General features: G+C 32.5%; 1 long non-coding RNA gene across 1 annotated transcript in view; it reads right to left on the bottom strand.

Annotated features, from left to right (window-relative positions):
• Window positions 1-2170: 2170 nt before the first annotated feature.
• Window positions 2171-19002, bottom strand: part of LOC144341001 (uncharacterized) — a 70285-nt gene continuing 53453 nt past the window's right edge. Inside the window, exons 3-4 of the long non-coding RNA XR_013417562.1 lie at window positions 15534-15634; window positions 2171-6409 (exon numbers count right to left, since the gene is read on the bottom strand). This is a non-coding gene — a long non-coding RNA (uncharacterized LOC144341001). The remainder of the gene's footprint in view (window positions 6410-15533; window positions 15635-19002) is intronic.

The following is a 19002-nucleotide window of genomic DNA, read 5'->3' as shown; positions in this document are numbered from 1 at the left end:
TGGCTAGCCAGTTTTCCCAGCACCATTTACTGAATAGGAGATCCTTTTCCTATTGGTTGTTTTGGTCAGGTTTTTTGAAAATCAGATGGTTGTAGTCTGTTCCATTGGTCTATATGCCTGTTTTGATATCAGTACCATGCTGTTTTGGTTACTGAAGCCTTGTAGTGCAGTTTGAAGTCAGGTAGCACGAGGCCTCCAGGTTTGTTCTTTTTGCTGAGGGATGTCTTGGCTATACTGGGTCTTCTTTGATTCCATATGAAATTTAGGATAGTTTTTTTTGTTTTTTGTTTCTTGTTTTTTTCTCATTCTGTGAAGAATGTCGATGGTAGTTTGATGGGAATAGCGTTGACTCTATAAATTGCTTTGGGCAGTATGACCATTTTCATGATATTGATTCTTCCTATCCATGAGGATGAAATGTTTTTTCCATTTTTTGGTGTCCTCTTATTTCCTTGAGCAGTGGATTTAGTTCTTCTTGAAGAGGTCCTTCACATCCCTTGTTAGCTGTGTTCCTAAGCATTCTATTCTCTTTCAGTGATTGTGAATGGGGGTTCGTTCATGATTTGGCTCTCTGCTTATGTATTGTTGGTATGAAGGAAGGCTTGTTATTTTTGCACATTGATTTTGTATCCTGAGACTTTGCTGAAGTTGCCCACCCATTTAAGGAATTTTGGCCTGAGACAATGAGGTTTTCTAAATATAAAATCATGTTGTCGGCAGAGACTATTTGACATCCTCTCTTTCTATTTGAATACCATTTATTTCTTTCTCTTGCCTGATTGCCCTGGCCAGAACTTCCAATATATGTTGAATAGGAGTGGTGAGAGGGGGCATCCTTGTCTTGTCCCTGTTTTCAAAGGGAATGCTTTCAACTTTTGTCCATTCAATATGATATTGGCTGTGGATTTGTCAGAAATAGCTATTATTATGTTGAGATATGTTCCATAAATGTCTGGTTTATTGAAAGTTTTTAATATCAAGGGATTTTGAATTTTATTGAACACCTTTCCTGCATCTATTGAGATAATCATGTGGTTTTTGTCTTTGCTTCTGTTTATGTGATGGATTATACCCTCCCAAGACTAAACCAAGAAGTCAAATCCCTGAATAGACAAATAGCAAGTTCCAAGCAATGTAGAAATGACTCCATATTCAATAAATGGTGCTGGGATAACTGGCTAACTATGAAGAAGACTGAAATGGGACCCCTTCCTTAAGTCATAGACAAAAATGAACTTGAGATAGATTAAAGACTTAAATTTACAACCTCAAACTATAAAAATCCTGAAAGATAACATAGAAAATACCATTTGGGACACAGAACTGACAATTATTTCATGATGAAGAACCCAAAAGTAATTGTAACAAAACAAAAATTGAGAAATAGAACCTTATTTAACTAAAGAGCTTCTGCACAGCAAAAGAAACTATCCACTAAGTAAAAAGACAATCTACAGAATGGGGGAAAATATTTACAAACTATGCACCTGATGAAGTTCTAATATCCAGAATCTATAAGAAACTTAAATCAACACACATAAATAAACAGCCTCATTAAAAAGAGGGCAAAGGACATGAACAGACACTTTTCAAAAGAAGACATACATGTGACCAACAAACAAATAAAAATATGTTCATCATCACTAATCATCAGAGAAATGCAAATGAAAACCACAGTGAGATACAATCTCACACCTATCAGAATGGTTATTTTAAAAAAATCAAAAAAATAACAGATGCTGGTGCGTTTGTAGAGAAAAGTGAACACTTAATATTGCTGGGGGAAATGTAAATTATTTCAGCTGTTGTAGAAAGCATTTTGGTGATTTCTCAAAGAACTCAAAGCAGAATTACATTCAACTGACCAGTCCTACTCTCTGATATATACCCAAAGTAATATACATCGTTCTACAATAAAGACACATGCATAAAAACACATGCACACATACGTTCTCTGCAGCACTATTCACAATAGCAGAGACATGAAAACAGCCTAAATGCCCATCAAAAGACTGACCAGATTTTTAAAAGCGTGGTACATATACATCATGGAATAACATGCAGACATAAAAAAGAATAAGATCATGTTCTTTTCAGCAACATGAATGGAGCTAGAGGACATTATTCTAAGCAAACTAACACAGGAATAGAAAACCAAATACCCCACGTTTTCATGTATAAGTAGGAGGTAAACACTGAGTACCTACGGACACAAAATAGAGAACAATAGGGGCCTACTTCAGGATGAAGTTTGGGAGGAGGGTGAAGATCAAAAAACCTCCCTATTGGGTACTAGGCCTATTACTTGGGTGGCAAAATAATCTGTACATCAAACCCCTGTGTCATGTAATCTACCTATATAAAAATCCTGTATATGTACCCCTAAACCTAAACTAAAAGTTGAAAAAATACATGTTTACAAAAATCATTGTAATTATTAGTAGCTGTAATGTGCTTAACACAAAGATTGGCACCAAAATAAACAATCAATAAATGTTAATTGTCTAGGTTGTTGCTCTTATTATCAAACTGACTCATTCCCAGGTCCCTTCAATGACTATTCTTCATCGTTTTAATTTCTTCTTGTCTTTTCTTTGTACATATAATCTCCTGTCAATAAGTTCGCCCCCATGGCATCAACAACCCATGCTGATTTTTCAGTCAGACATCTGCTCTTTTCCATTCCCACAAATCCAAACACCTAAAAGCAACTCACATTTAACATAACTATTATGTATAATTTAGCTGAAAATTCCTCCTCACAAGTCCCGTTGTCCAGAAATACCAAACAATTTGCAGTTTATTTTTGATTCGAAACTTTTACATTAGCTATACCACATGGCTGGGAAAAAAAAATAATGTCTTCACTTGTTTCACCAGGAGCATTTCTACATTTTTCCTTATATTCTTCTCTGTGCCCACAGATGTGTGGACACATTCCCATCCTAATATATTTAAAAAATTGTATTTTAAAGGGTTACCCAATAACTATCTACTAACCAGATATTAACCTGCTTGTATCTGAAACTTGAGCTCCAAGATACAAATTATGCGTTCAAAAATATTTCTTAAGGAGTGGATGAAAAATACGGAGCTGATCATAAGCACTGATAAAATGTTATACTTCTTAGACAACATCAAAGAAGAAAGGATTTGCACATCTGCCTTATGACATTATAATTAGTAGCTATGCATAAAATTATGCATAATTGTGGTATGACATTAGACATTAAAGATGGGGACATGAATATGTCTTTTTTGGAGGTTATTAAGCTTCATTATGCATAGCTCATGCAATCCCAAATTCATCTTTCAGTTTTTCCATACCAACTAAAGCTCCTTCTTTTCCCCCAAGCTGGCTGTATGCCCAGGTTATCAGATATATTTCCCAAACTTTCTTGGATAACTAGGGTTATCCAAGTGAAACAATTCTGGCCCACTAAACAAAAGTTTAAGATTTCTGAGAATATTTTGCTTTTCACAACTTCTGGCTTGTTGCTTTTTTTCTTTTTCCTAAGTGGCATATAGAAAAAAAAAAAAAAAAGATGAAATAGTTGAAATGTCTTTGTGTACATTTCACAGTTGTGATACATCTATTAAAACTATAGTAGTTGAAAGACAGAAGATGAATGGGACATTAAGACATGTCCCAACCTTGGGTCACCTACCTTCAAATGTGGTAAGTGAAAAAAAGAAAAATCCACTTTTGATTAAGCCACTCTAGTCAGTGGTTTGTTATATATGCAGCTGAATAAACCCTTTAAAAATTTGAAATATTATAAACTGAATTAACTCACTTTAGCAATTTTTCAAAATAATTTGGAGATATTAAATGCGGGGACTGCATTTTCTACATCTATTAGAAAGTAAGCAAATTCTAATATAATTAATTAAAACTAAAGTTTGTTTTATTTATTATATTATACATAGCATGCCTGAAAACAAACTAAATTCACAATCCCTTCTTAAGTAAATGATCAGATTTAAATCTTGCAAAATTAAATTAGAAACATTCTTTATTTTTGAAGTAGTTGTAAAATTCCCTAAAAAACAAGAAGCTATATCTGATTAGATACAACTACTGTCTTTTCCAAATGCTTGCTTAAGTCTCCACAGTTGTAAATATTTCTTGTATACAAAATATATTTCTCTGTTTGGATAATTTCAAAAAATATAAACCAGCTATCAAAAATCTAAATAATTCCATCATGAAACTATATAGATTTTTATACATTTTAAACTAAATATATAAGTACAGAAATGTATAACATATACACATATTTCTGTTGATACTCGTAATTATATGCATCTTGTTTAAGAGTTATGTTTCAAAATTATTTCTCCCTTTAAAGATTTGATAACTTTCTAGCCACCAAGATTTAGTATTTTATATCTACTTGCTTGTTCTCATCATGTTCAAATGCCTTACACCTTTCTCAGAATTCTTTCATCCCCTCATCAACTTATTACAGCAATTCTCAGACTTTTTTCTTTCTTGAGCCCAACAGCTTTAGTGTAGCAAAATTTACATTTGCATTCACACCTTATATAATCTATACTTGAATATTCTTTTGCATGTTCTTTTACTATACTTTCTTGTTGCCTAGATACTCCTTTAAGGCAGGTCTCATATGCCTCTCTTTATTTTCCATCCTCTAGGTAAAAATATACTGTAAACTTAAAACATATATAAAAGTGAATTTTATTTTATTTATTTTTTTTATTTTTTATTTATTTATTTATTTTTTTTTTTGAGACAGAGTCTGGCTCTGTTGCCCAGGCTGGAGTGCAGTGGCCGGATCTCAGCTCACTGCAAGCCCCGCCTCCCGGGTTCACGCCATTCTCCTGCCTCAGCCTCCCGAGTAGCTGGGAGTACAGGTGCCCGCCACCTCGCCTGGCTAATTTTTTTTTTTTTTTTTTTTTTTTTTGTATTTTAGTAGAGACGGGGGTTTCACCGTGTTAGCCAGGATGGTCTCGATCTCCTGAACTCGTGATCCGCCCGTCTCGGCCTCCCAAAGTGCTGGGATTACAGGCTTGAGCCACCGCGCCCAGCCCGTGAATTTTAGATTCTAGAGAAAACGAACATCCATATGAACGAAACATAGATGTTGAGATTAAGAATCAACTTTTTTCTGATAATAGCATTATTACCAAAAGGGTGCAGAACAAAGTATTTTTCTCAGACTTTAAACAGAATGTGTAGCTTTCTCTTGCTGGATAAAAAAAATTACTACAAATTTAGTAGCTGGATGTAGCACCCATTTATTATCTCATAATTGTATATGTGAAACATCCATGTAGAGCACGGCACAACTGTGTACTCTGCTTAGAGTATCATACAGCTGGAATCAAAATGTCAACAAAGCAGTGTCACTTTTAGGAGGTTCTGGTTCCACAGCCAAGTTCATTTAGGTTGCTGGCTGAATTCAGCTTCTCCTTGTGCTTGTAGGACCCCATTTTAACGCCAGTGGTTAGGTAGAGTCCAACCTTTGCCCTTACAAGCTGCCATATTCCTTCTCATGCTTTGTCTATGGCCCATGTCCAGCAGGTCACATCTCTTTCATACTTGTAATCACTGTGACTTCTTTTGCTACACCTCTTTTGACTCCAGCCAGAGAAAGTGCTCAGTTTTAAAAGGCTCATATGATTAGACTGGGGTCACTTAGATAATCCAGGATATTCTTATTTGAAAGTCCATAACCTTAGTTATATCTTTTAAATCCCTTTTAAAGGGTAAGGTAACACAATCATAATTTCCAAAATTTGACATGGGCTGGTGGCAGGGGGCAGTGGGGATGTTATTGAGCCTATCATTCTCACCCATGAGAAATATCTGACCAACAGAAACATAGCAGTAGTTAAATAAATTGGGTTTGTCACGCCTTGTAGTGACAGAGAACACATACTGTGATGAACCATGAGGTGTCTAAGAAAGAAAGTGTTAGAAAGAAGTTATTATAGGATTTAGGGGCTGTTGTGTAAGTTTCGGAAGAGTCTAGAAAAGCAAGGGTTTACTTTAGATTGGATGATCTCAGAAAGGGGACAATTCTGTGATAGGCCATCACAATAAATCTTATCCTCAGAAATGGGAGAGTAGAACAAGAATTAAGTTGTAATTAGTTAAGAAATAGCAGTTGGGGCCGGGCGCAGTGGTTCACACCTGTAATCCCAGCACTTTGGGAGGCCTAGAGGGGCAGATCACCTGAGTTCGGGAGTTCGAGACCAACCTGATCAACATGGAGAAATCCCATCTTTAATAAATCATAAAAATTAGCTGGGGGCATGCCTGTAATCCCAGCTACTTGGGAGGCTGAGGCAGGAGAATCGCTTGAACTCAAGAGGCAGAGGTTGTGGTGAGCCTAGATCATGCCATTGCACTCCAGCCCGGGCAACAAGAGTGAAACTCCGTCTGAAAACAAGAAAAGATAAAAATAAAAAAATAAAGAGCAGTCATTCATTTTGCCAACGATGGGGGTACTTTTAATTTTGGAGGGGTTATCATAATCTTGTTTACATGGTTACATGAAAATATGCAATGGCCCCTATTTGTCTCATTTTATCCTTGTGTCAGAGCAAAGTTGCCTGAGGCTGAGGCTGTGTGAGATAGTTTATATGAAATAGGAAAATAGCATGGCTAAAATACAAGTGCCAGCCTATCTACTGAATATCAGGGGCTATTGCTTTTTTATTTTTTATTTTTTTGTACCTTTCTTAATTCTGCTGTGGTGAATATCCACGCCTTATGTACATAGCGATTTCCTGAGACATGGTATTGAACAGTAATCCAATTAGTTTTGTATAATGTCCAAGCCAAATGATTGCCTAGACCTGTTCCCTGTTAAGCCAGTATCTGAATGGACAGTCTAATTTCATTTAGAAACTCTTTAAACATAATGCTAGTATTGGCCAGTCAACGAAATGTCTACTGATGAAAATACTTTGCATGAATAATTCCTAAAAATAATTCAAGAATATTTTATGCAGAGTCTCAATTGCAAAAGTACTGGATCATTTAATCTGTATTTTTGCACTGAGTTTCACAAAATTGTTACACTATTGATAAAGGATGTATTGATATATGTCATCTTCTAATCAATTACCTTAAAATATCCACAGATAGGTGTAGGCTAAATGCTAATGCTGGAAACATTCACTCATAATAGGATAAAGAACTTAAAGGCTTTTCTTCCTATTGTAAGGAATATTATATTACACATATATTGAAAATTGTGTGTATGCCAGTTCTCATTTAAATGGCAATTGGCAGAGTATATGATCTCTTGCCATCACAAAATAATCCTTGTTATTATCATTTCAATTATTGAAAGAAAAATGTAATGAGATTTAAAGTATGCTTATTTAATGTTAGAGAGGATGCTAAAGCAAATACCACAATTTTAAAATTATATGAAGCCTGACTTCAAAGAGTTCACAAATCTTCACTGAGATTCCAAATGATCACATAAGGAATTAAATGCAAAATAATACTCTAAACATTCTTCAGGGGATGATATTTTGTTTTAATGTGGCCTATTGGGTAAGGAATTACTTTTAATGTAACAACAAGGGTAAAAGAGCCTCAGTGGAAGTCACTTAAAATTCTGTGTATTTCTTCCTAGGTGGAGTAATCAAGGATTTAAGGTAACTGCTGAGGAGTATGGGAGGGCAAGTGTTTTTCTGGTTCTTGTTAACATGAATTTTACTATAACTTGGGCCTGTAAATAAGAAAGTAAATCTTAAGAGCTTGAGGTTAAAACAGGAAATATTTAAATATTATTTCTACAATTAAGATTAATTACAGGTTTTTCCCCCTCTATTAACATGTCTCTGGCTTGTCAAAAGTCATAGCCAAAAAGGAAATGAGCTATAAAATCTATCTAAAGTGATATAAATGCTGCATCATTGACTGAGAGCCAAAATTAAGAACAAAGGTGATAACAACCTGCTAGTGTGAGCATGTCAAGGAGTAAAACAGACATCTAATCAAGAGAATGGACCCTCTGAAAGTGATCATATTCTTCCTGATATTTTTCATATATTTCCCTACCTATCCAGAATATGGATGCCATCATTTCCACATGCAATGTCAATAATAAAAAGCAAATTTTAATAATTGTTAGTCCTATCTCTGTTGTTTCATTTGTATTTAATTATGATTCCTGGATTTTATATATTAAGTGCATATACACACACACACACACACACAACTTAACTTTTTAAAACAAATGTGAAAGTAAATTTTATCTAAATTTTGTTGAAAATAGTTTTTTGTCTTTGTCAACTAGAATCTGAAGAATCTGGGATTGATGTAACATACATTTCCAACAGAACTCAAATAATCTTGCTCTAGCTCTTAAAACAGCTATTAGTAAGCATTGAAGGGATCCCTTCTACAGATATCTCATCCTCCCATGTCACCAATTAAAAGTCATTATATTTAATATCCATTAAAATATGAATGACCAGTCAGAGACATCTTTTAGAGAATTTTTAAGTTTAACTTTCAACTGAGATCAGTGATCATCAAAAACTAGGAGTTTTGAAATGAATAGCAGTGAATAGAGATCTTGGGGGAAAAAAGTGCAACTTTCGTGACATTGATATTTCCTGGAACGGTTTAAGAGTACTGTGTCCAGTGGATTTAAGAATAATGTTAGAGGTCGGGCGCGGTGGCTCTCACCTGTAATCCCAGCACTTTGGGAGGCTGAGGAGGGCTGATCACGAGGTCAGGAGATCGAGACCATCCTGGCTAACACGGTGAAACACCGTCTCTACTAAAAACACAAAAATTAGCCGGGCATGGTGGAGGGCACCTGTAGTCCCAGCTACTTGGGAGGCTGAGGCAGGAGAATGGCATGAACCCAAGAGGCGGAGCTTGCAGTGAGCCCTGATCACACCACTGCACTCCAGCCTGGGCCACAGAGCGAGATTCCATCTCAATAAATAAATAAATAAATAAATAAATAAATAAATAAATAATAATGTTAGAAAGGAACAAGGCTTGTTTTGAGATATAAGAGGCTAAAAACTCTAAGCTACTTACATTGGCAGTAGCCAATATATTATTAATAATTGACTGTTTATTTATTGATGCTGATGTTTAGACATCAGGACTCTGAAAGACTTAAATCTCTTATTGCAAACAAATTAGTCTCCTTGAGCAAGGTTAACTCCATATACTTCAGCAGTTAAATTAGGTATGTATTTGTCAAAGTCACTTCCTTCTTTGACAAAAATTACTCTCAACTTTGAAATGAAAAACAAAGTAAAAGATAAAAGTGAGCGGTAAAGTGTATTTATATTCCAAGGAGCTATTTTAAGCTTTACCTCAGAGTCACTCTGATTGGTGTTAAATTTCCAGGGGTGAATACTGATTACCCCAAATAAACAATTTCCCTGAGATGATGGGTACTAGAGGAAAAGCTCTTGACGGTGAAAAGAAAGACTTAAAAAGATTTAAACAAGAACATCGAAAACTCTTGCAGTTTGTTTAGAAGTTATGAGGAGAGCCAGTCTAATGAACCAACACAGGCAAAGAGCATAACAAACACATGTTGACCCTTGAGCAAATCTTTGCATTAAAGAACTCTGGAGCTACCCTCCATTAGGACTCTCTTTCTTGTATGAACTAGTAAAATTTACCTATTTAAAAAATATTTTCAAAAGAGTATTGCTATTTGTATCTGAAAGCATCCTAATGTAACATGTTCCTCTTCACTGTTATTATTTCTGAGGAACTTTATTAAATGCTGTTTATCTCGTGCACATAAATATGTACCCCAAAATTTTGAAAAATAAAATCATAAACAGAGAAGAGAAAAAATAATGAAAGTTATCAGGAAAGTCTTTAGGTAGAATATAAGGCTTAAGGATTGTGTTTGATTGATTAGACTGTACAGAGAAAATGAAAGAATAAGGAAGATATATATCTCTCTGAAAACTCTGATTTGATAGTCCATCATAGTACATTTCAAGTATATTGCTTATATGTCAATGTTATCTATTTTTGTGTGATAAAAGAATTGTCAATGATCTCTATTACTCTTATTTGGTATTTTAAAGTTTCTAGAAGGTTGAAGTTTTGTTTATTCCATAGGGTATAAAACATTTACTGTGTTATAAATTCTCATCTAGATTTTCACACTAATAATGATGCTTATTTGGTATTCAAAGCTTATTTGATATTCAAAGCTTATTTGGTGTTTCAAAGCTTCTAGAAGGTTGAAGTTTTGTTTATTCCATAGGGCATAAAACATTTATTGTGTTATAAATTATTATCTAGATTTTCACCCTAATAATGATACTTACTCTGTTTAAAGTCAATGTTAATTAAGGCAAAACTATAATGCTAAGTACATTTTCTGAACACAGATTCCAAACTCCATTGATTATCTCATAGAAGAAAATCTCAGTACTCATAAGAACACTAGAGAAGAAATAGAAAGACACTCTATTTATGGATATTTTAGTAAGTTTTCGAAAGACATAAAAATTTGAAAGATTTCAAAAAATCTGAGAAATCAGGCAACATATGATTTTGAGTTGCATTTAAATTTCAGTTATTCAATTTTAGGGTTAACTTTTTCTGGTTGTTTTTTCACTGTATATCAGCCCATATCTTAGTATTTTCATATCTGAGCTTTATATTTATGTATTTTTAAAAATATTAAATTAACATATTCACAATGAACAGTTTTTAAATTAAGCTTATATTTGCTTGCATACACATGTGCATTTGTGTTGTAGGACAGGTTTATAGACTTGAAATCAGATTACATATAAAGTTGAAACAAGTAGTAATTTATGTAGACATGTCAATGAAAAACATTTCTTTTGTTGAGCTTTTATAATTAAGAGTGAATTCCCTTTTATTAACAATAAAATCAAGTTTAGTTTTCAAAATTATAGCTATATTTTTTCACGAATTATAGTAACATAAGATACGGGTTGTTTAGTATGAGTTCATCCTAAATGTCATTAAATCAGATCTAATTGCCAAATATTTCTTCTTCATTCAAAATTATCTTCTAAAAAGTACTTAAAATATATAAATTTCAATATTTTCTTGTATTTATTTATGAGCATTAATGGACTAATATTAATTCCAATCAGCTAACAGCAATACATATTTAGCACAAACCAAATGAAGTTGAAAAAGCAAATACAGATGTAATCTCTAACTTAAAAGCAATTATATCATTCTTATGATTTACCATATGATTAATGAAACTCAAGAAACACATGAATATTTTTATTTGAACATTACTATATCAATATTAATTATCAACTTCAATTAAAAACCTTCCTGATTAATATTTGCAGTTATTACTTGTATAGATTATTTTGATATTTTCTTCTGTATGTCACAGTACACTGAATTCCTACACTTTTATTCTAATGTGTTATTTTAATTGTTATAGATATATTTAGATTTACTTGGAAGCAACACAACACCATAAAATATTTAAAAATCTGTAAAGTATTGATTATTTTTCTAGCACTACTAGATCATTTAAAAAACTGCAATTATATGTTTGGTCAATTTAGTGTCTTACGTACAATAAATATAGACATACATATTGACATATAAACAGGAGGGCTTATGGTAATATGTATATTTCCATAATATAATAAAAATTTTAATAATACTTAAAAGTACTACACTATGCAGAATGTTATAATTATGTACAATACAATTTACTCTGTCCTAAACGGTTCAATTTTGTCACTTATTAAATTGTTAAATAATATTTTTATTTCCAATTAATGTTAATATACTGCCACATTTTTTTCCATTTATATGTTTTGGAAATGTATCTATGTTGATAGTGGTAGTTTAAATTTTATTATTTAAAATATATATAACATTTTATTTTAAAAATTTATCCATTTTATTTGCTTTGTCTTATTGACCCCTGGGCATTTTAATATTCTTCTCCGTTAGAAATTATGCAATAAATATTTTTAAACATGGATAATAATTCCCTCACACAAGTTTCTCTATGATTTATATTCAGAAGTGAGAGTCTGTGGTTTAGGTTATTGGTGTATTTTTGAATATTGAGGAAAAAACTATCCAATCTGTTATTTTTTTATACATGTCTTCATTATAAAAGTATTGTGTATATTTCAAGTATAGCACATGATGTTTATATATACGTATGTATTGTAAGATAATTACTACAGGAAAGCAAATTAACATATCCATCGTCTTTTGTAGCTACTGCTTTTTTCTTTGTAAGTGGTAAGAGTACCTAAAATCTATTTCTCAGGCAATATTTTCACAAGCAACTAAAGACTATTAACTGTAGTCCTTCTGCAGTACATTGGCTCTCTAGACTTACTCATCCTACTAACTCTAAGTTTGTTTTTTTTGACCTACATTTCTCCTTATCATGCTTCTCCCTGCCCCTAGAAACTATCATTCTGCTGTTTCTATGTATTTGAACTTTTTTTAGATGTCACATACAAGTGAGATCATCCAGTATTTTTCTTTCTGTGTCTGACTTATTTCACTTAGAATAATGTCTAAAGGTTCTTTCAGGTTTTGCAAACAATAGTATTTCTTTTTTTATAAGGCTAATATTGCATTGTTTATCAAATTCACTATTTCTTTATCCATGCATCCATTGATGACCAATTAGGTTTCCATAAAATATTGATTATTTTGCTGTTATCACTGGCTACTGTGAATAATATTGCAGTGAACATGCTAGTGCAAATATCTCTATGAAGTGCTGATTTAATTTCCTTTGGCTGTATACCCAGCAGAGGCATTGTTGGGTTATATGGCAGCTCCATTTATAACTTCTTGAGGAACCTCCATACTGTTTTTTGTAATGACTGAACTTACTTACAATTTCAACAGTGTCCAAGTGTCCCCTTTCCTCCACACTATCACCAACACTTATTATCTTTTGTTTCTTTCATAGTAGCCATTTTAATAGTTGTGAGGTGGTATCTCATTGTGATTTTAATTTGCATTTCTCTGATGATTAGTGCTGTTGAGCAGGTTTTCATATATCTGTTGGTCATTTGTATATCTTCTTTGCAAAAATGTCTTTTCAGTTCCTTTGGCCATTTTTTAGTTTGGGTTATTATATTTGTGCTATTGAGTTATATGAGTTATGAGCATATTTTGGATGTTAACCCCTTATCAGAGATATAGTTTGCAAATATTTTCTTCCAATCGATAGGCTGCGTTTCCATTTTCATGATTGTTTTCTCTGCTGTGTATAAGCTGTTTTTACTTACATTCCCACAGACTATAAGTTTTAATTATCAAAAATATTTCTCATGCTCAAAGAAAATTTGAGGAAAATTTCAATTATGCCTACATGTAAAAACCCTAGATTAATATTTCTAAACTGAATCCCTTTAATCTTGCATACTCTCTTTATATTGAAGCAGAAATTAGATTGAGCTAAAATTCATAAAACAGTATTATTTATTTTCTCATAACATTATAGATATTGCTTCTCTGAATTCTGGTATTTAGTGTTGCTATGGAGAAATATGGGATTAAGCTAATAACACTTTTGTTCCCTCCCTCCATCAGTGATAGAAACTTGGGCTGAAGATAGGCTTTTTGTATTGTAATGTTTGCATCTTTTTTACAAAACTTCCCTTCTCTGATTGTTTATCATTTTATTTTTTTTCTCTCTCTCTCTTAGAACTATTAATTTTGTGCATGCTGGAACTCCTTTGTTTGCATTCTAGTTCTACAATTTTGTTTTTATTTTTATTCATATCTTCTGGTCTTTCTCCAATATTTAGTATGGTTTTCAATAGACATTTTAAATATTAACTTGGTTTCTTTTGGCTTTCAATGTTATGCTAACATGCATACTAATACTCTTTTTTATTATTCTCTTTTATTTCTTTACTAAACTCTGTCAACTTGTATATTTTTTCTTTAAAAACAAGCTTCATCATTAAGCCACTGCTATTTTCTGTACTGTTTTGCTTAATAATACTATGCTATTCATAATTTTTTTGAGTTATTGAAATTATTAGTTTCTTTAAAAATTCTTTCATTATATAAGTTCTTTAACTTTTGTCCACTCTGTATAATTATATCTTGGAGAATATTACTTGTATGTAAATACAGTCAGCAATTTCCAGAAAAGATTTTTTAAAGACTGTTAAAGAGGAAAAGAAGTGCCCAGAAAAGATTTCTATTTGCTGTTTGAAATGCTTTCCCATTCCATGTGTTATCACCTTAGCTTAGCAAGAGGGCATTTCGAAAGTTGGTGCTGCTCACAGGAAAGCACCAGATTGCTTTGTTTTTCCTGGATGTCTCTGTGTGGCTTTTTTTTTTTTTTTTTAAATTTAAATTTTTGGCTGGCATGCTAGGATGACAGAAACCACGTTTAAGCATGGTGTTTGTTTTTGCTTTGTCTTCTTTTCTCTATCATGTCATATTTTATAATCTGACCAGAATCATAAGACACACCATTCTAATCAGTGGAATTGAAGATGGACTTTCTATGACTAATGATGATTTCTAAAAATATGTGCATCTTGTTGTTTTTACATTATTTTCATTTTTGTGTACTTTGTTTTGTTTTCGCTCATCTTTTTATATTTTATTGTAACTATCTCAGGATTTGGCAAATATCTCTGGAGCTTAAAGTCTCTTTAGCTGTTTATATGTTTTAGGGATGTTTTTCTTTTAGACTTTTTGTGTCTTTTTTATGAGTTTCAAGAGAGATAGATAAAGTAAACATTATTTTAGACAACTATGTTTCATAGAAGTTTCAAATACCAACTTTGAAAATATATCTTTCCTAAATCCTCACAGTAAGATAGTAACCTGTAATAAAGCAATGAAGGGGAATTTAATTATATATGCACATGTGCACATGCATGCACACATGTGAAACAACTGCTATCATACAGTGGCTGCATGCAATAACACTATTACTTTCAAGATGGAAAGTTCTAATCAAGTTTAATGCCATTGTATATCTTATTAACAAAATAAGTTACGATGTGTGGTTGATGCCTTAAAGCTGTCACTAAAGTCATTAAATGAAGTAAGAATTAAACATAAAACATTCAATCAGAAAATATATGCAGCCATCAATTCTGAAGCTATGTGCTTATGCATTTACTTTCCATTTTCAATAGCAAAAGCTATATGTGACTGTTACTTGCTCTTACTTCCACACATCCACAAAGGTAGGCAAGTATAAATTACTCTTACTCCAAGAGGAGTAGGTAAATTTATTTCAGGTATTTCAAACTTGGCATATTAGTTTTACATAGTTGAACCATATAAATCAGGAGATATATTTACTGTAGCATTCTGGATTCAAGTGTATATACATATCCTCATACCAAAAAAATAATTAACCTCTCTTTAGCTACTGTGGCATATCTACTTTATTTTCTAAATCTCTCTGTTCTCTCTATATTTTTAATAATCAATATCTAGCTCATAGACTATCATTTTAAATGTGATGAACTCAATTACCTTATCACATTGTCCATACAACATACCTATCTAGGTCAAGGGCAGTGGCTCATACCTGTAATCCCATTGCTTTAGGAGGCCAAGGTGGGAGGATGACATGAAGCCAGTAATTCAAGACCAGCCTGAGTAACATAGCAAGATTCCAAGACTCCATCTCTACAAAAGAAAAATAAAATAAAATAAAATAATATTAGCTGGACTTGGTGGTGTGCACTTGTAGTCTCAGTTACTAAGGAGGTTGAGGCTGGAAGTCTTGAGTACAGGAATTCGAGGTTACAGGGAGCCACTGCACTTCAGTCTGGAAGACGAGTTAGATCTTATCTTACACACCCACAAAAAAAAAAAATAATCAAACAAACAAACAAAAAATCTTAAAAATACTTATAGAATGCAAGTCTACTTTGTTAGAGGATATTTTATTATGCAGATTGGTTCTTTTTTAAATTTATGACCACTAAATTCAACAGACTCTGAACGATGTTCCAGATCCATCTATGCTGCCCTTATTTTCCCTTCCTTCCTTTTCTTTATTTGCTTTTTCTTCCCTCCTTCTCCCCCAACTTCCTTCCTTCCTCCCTCTCTCCTTCCTTGCTTCCTTCCTTTCCTTTTCTTTCTATGATTATTTCAAAACATCTCCCATATTCACCTAAAACTCCCCTTTGAGAAAATAACTCATTCTTTACTCTAAAATAAATGATGAGCAATAACATAGTAATCCCCTCAAATTCTACCTCTGAGCAAGACATTTACTTGTGCATGCACATGTGTTATTTTTATTTATTGCAATATATAACATCATTCTCTTTCTTGTCAGACAAACTTTTTATCCCTAGGTTGTAATTTTCATCTTTGGTTTCTTCTCAGGAACCTCACTTTGACAATGATTCCTTTCTTCTCTGTGTCTTAGTCTCATGCTTTCTAATGACTCATTGTGATAGGCTTTTACACAGGCTCCAATCTATTTCAAAAAAAACAAACACACACACACACACACACACAAACAAAAAACAAAAACAAAAAAACAACCCCATGAAAATTCCTGAGCTATGGAGATACTTACACATGTATAAATTTTCTCAGAACTATCCATTTATTTGTGTCACAGGCAGGTCAATATCTACATTTGTAAACAGAAATAGTTGATATATATATTTTTAAATCTACTCCTGCGCTACTCCTTCTTTTATATTTCCTGTCTTAGTGAAAGTCATGATCATCCAGACAAATGAGTAAGAGATAGAGTGTCATTTAGTATGATATATACATATAATATAAAATTACCTATAAGTATGAGGTGATAATTTTTGGAATTGAAGGGATGAACTTTAGGTTAAAAAGAAATATATCAAATAAGAAAAAAAAAAAATACCAGGCTATTTATAAAATAGGATATTTCCCCATGTACAAGTTCTTTTACAATTAAACATATTATAAATGGAAAGGCTGAAGACATTTTTCTCTGTGAAGAATTATTTGCATATGTAATTTTAAAATATTGTAAATTATATTTAAATTTGAATAATATATATGCTATTTTATATATAATTTTAAAATTATAGAGTTTACTTATTATTATTTTTCTATATTTTATAATGTGGAAAAATGGCAAGGAAAAAGGTAGCAAAAAGTAAAACAAGCTAAAATGTTAGTTTACAGCAAATACAAACTCTTAGATTTGTAAAAAATTCCAAGTTCAACTATGGACAGCACATGAAAAATATAATATAAGCTTATTCATCTACTTTGTAACATAGAAATTTATACATGTCAGTCTTAAAAATATGCTTATAGAGGAGAAGCATAACTTTCTTTGGGGGCTGATTATTTTTTAAACAGTATACTCTAGAGGAATATTCCTCATTCTTATGGTTCTCCCATTGTTAAAAGAGTGGTGTTGTAATTACCCATAGAAAATGTGCTGAATTAACAAATTGATCAGTATGCAAAAGAAAAAAAATATTAAAAGGATTTGACAGAGTATGGGGAGCAATATGCCTTTTTGTTTAAGCACTAAGTAACTTTAATAAATCTGAGTAAAAATTTAAGACATGAGGCTAGCTTGCAACTGGGTAAGTGATCAATTTAAAAATCAACTCAAATTTGATATAGTCAATAGTGACAGCACCAACCTAAAACAGCTGCCTCACTGCTGATGAAATAAACAAATTAATGTTGTTTCCAATGCAAAGCAATTCATTATTTCCAGAAGACTTTGAAATAAATGTTTGAAGCTTCATATATTTTCAAAGTAAGGGAGTTTAAAAAGGAACTCACAAATAACACCAAGCCAACAAAAGTAATTTTGCCCTTAGTGTATAGACATTCAGAGGCCTGTGTTTTTGTTCATTGCTTTGCTTGAGTGTTTGGGATAATACATTGATTACCATCATACATATGCCTTGCATTTCTAAACACAATCAAAATGTTAAAAAACTTCTAGAAAAGCAGGCAATGAAAATTTAGTTAGTCCATAAGTTAGAGTCAACCAGACCTTATTGACTGTTTTACTATGTATACGAAAATAAAAAATGAATTAAACTCATTTCTTTCCTAGATTAATATAATGACTGAAGACATATGTTACCAATAATGACAATAATAAGTAACAGTTGTACATAGCAATTGGCTTGATGGACAGAAAACAGTTTCTTAGGGGAAAAATTAGAAATATACATTTGAGAAAAATGAGAACATTGGAAAAACATGCAAAATTGTATAGACATGATTGAATATGGCATATTTAGGAAATATTAAATAGTTACGGGTGACCAAGGGGTGGGGTGTGACCATTCTGACAGAAAAGACTCTAAAATAGTTGAGAAAACTCACAAAGACACTTGTACAACTTCACTCCATAGGGAATCATGAGATAGAGAGCAAAAACACGGTCTAGTTTTTATTTTAGAGAAATAACAACAGTGAAGATTATTTGGAGAGTCAGGCTATATAGACAGGGAGATTATTATGAATAGACAAGACAAAAAATCCTAAGGATTTTTACTAAATCTCAGGGTTTTGAGTTAGAAAGAAAAAGAGATTTTTAACAAATATTAAAGGAACTTCTCCTGTTGTTGATATACTTGTTTTTTGTTTTCTGTATGCTGCATTTAAACCAGTAAAGAATGTAGACTGAAACAAACTTAAATGAAATATATTCTTTAAGTCATATATCATAAAGGTTATTTCAAACAAACTGCCCTTTATGTGTATCAGTCATTGAGGCAGATGTGTCATTGGTGTAAATTAATCTTGTAAACAGTTTTTATTTGACCTAATTCCTTGTAAATATTTATATAAAAGTAAATATTTCACAGACAGTAGTGCTTTTTGTCAAGTTTGCTTTTTCTGGGCATCAGAATCTTATATGAAGTTGTAACAAAATAAAAGAGGTTACAGCTGGTCTGGAGATCCATCTATCTGCCATGGCCGATGAAGGCTAGTCCCTACAGTGGTTAGGTGTCGACAGGATTTGCAGCACATAACTGAACACTCACCAAAAGGTGAGAATGATTTCCAATTTTCTG

Source organism: Macaca mulatta, chromosome 5 (assembly GCF_049350105.2).
Source record: "Macaca mulatta isolate MMU2019108-1 chromosome 5, T2T-MMU8v2.0, whole genome shotgun sequence".
Classification (NCBI taxonomy): domain Eukaryota; kingdom Metazoa; phylum Chordata; class Mammalia; order Primates; family Cercopithecidae; genus Macaca; species Macaca mulatta.
The sequence above is the reverse complement of the archived record's forward strand: the minus strand, read 5'-3'. Positions and strand labels throughout refer to the sequence as shown.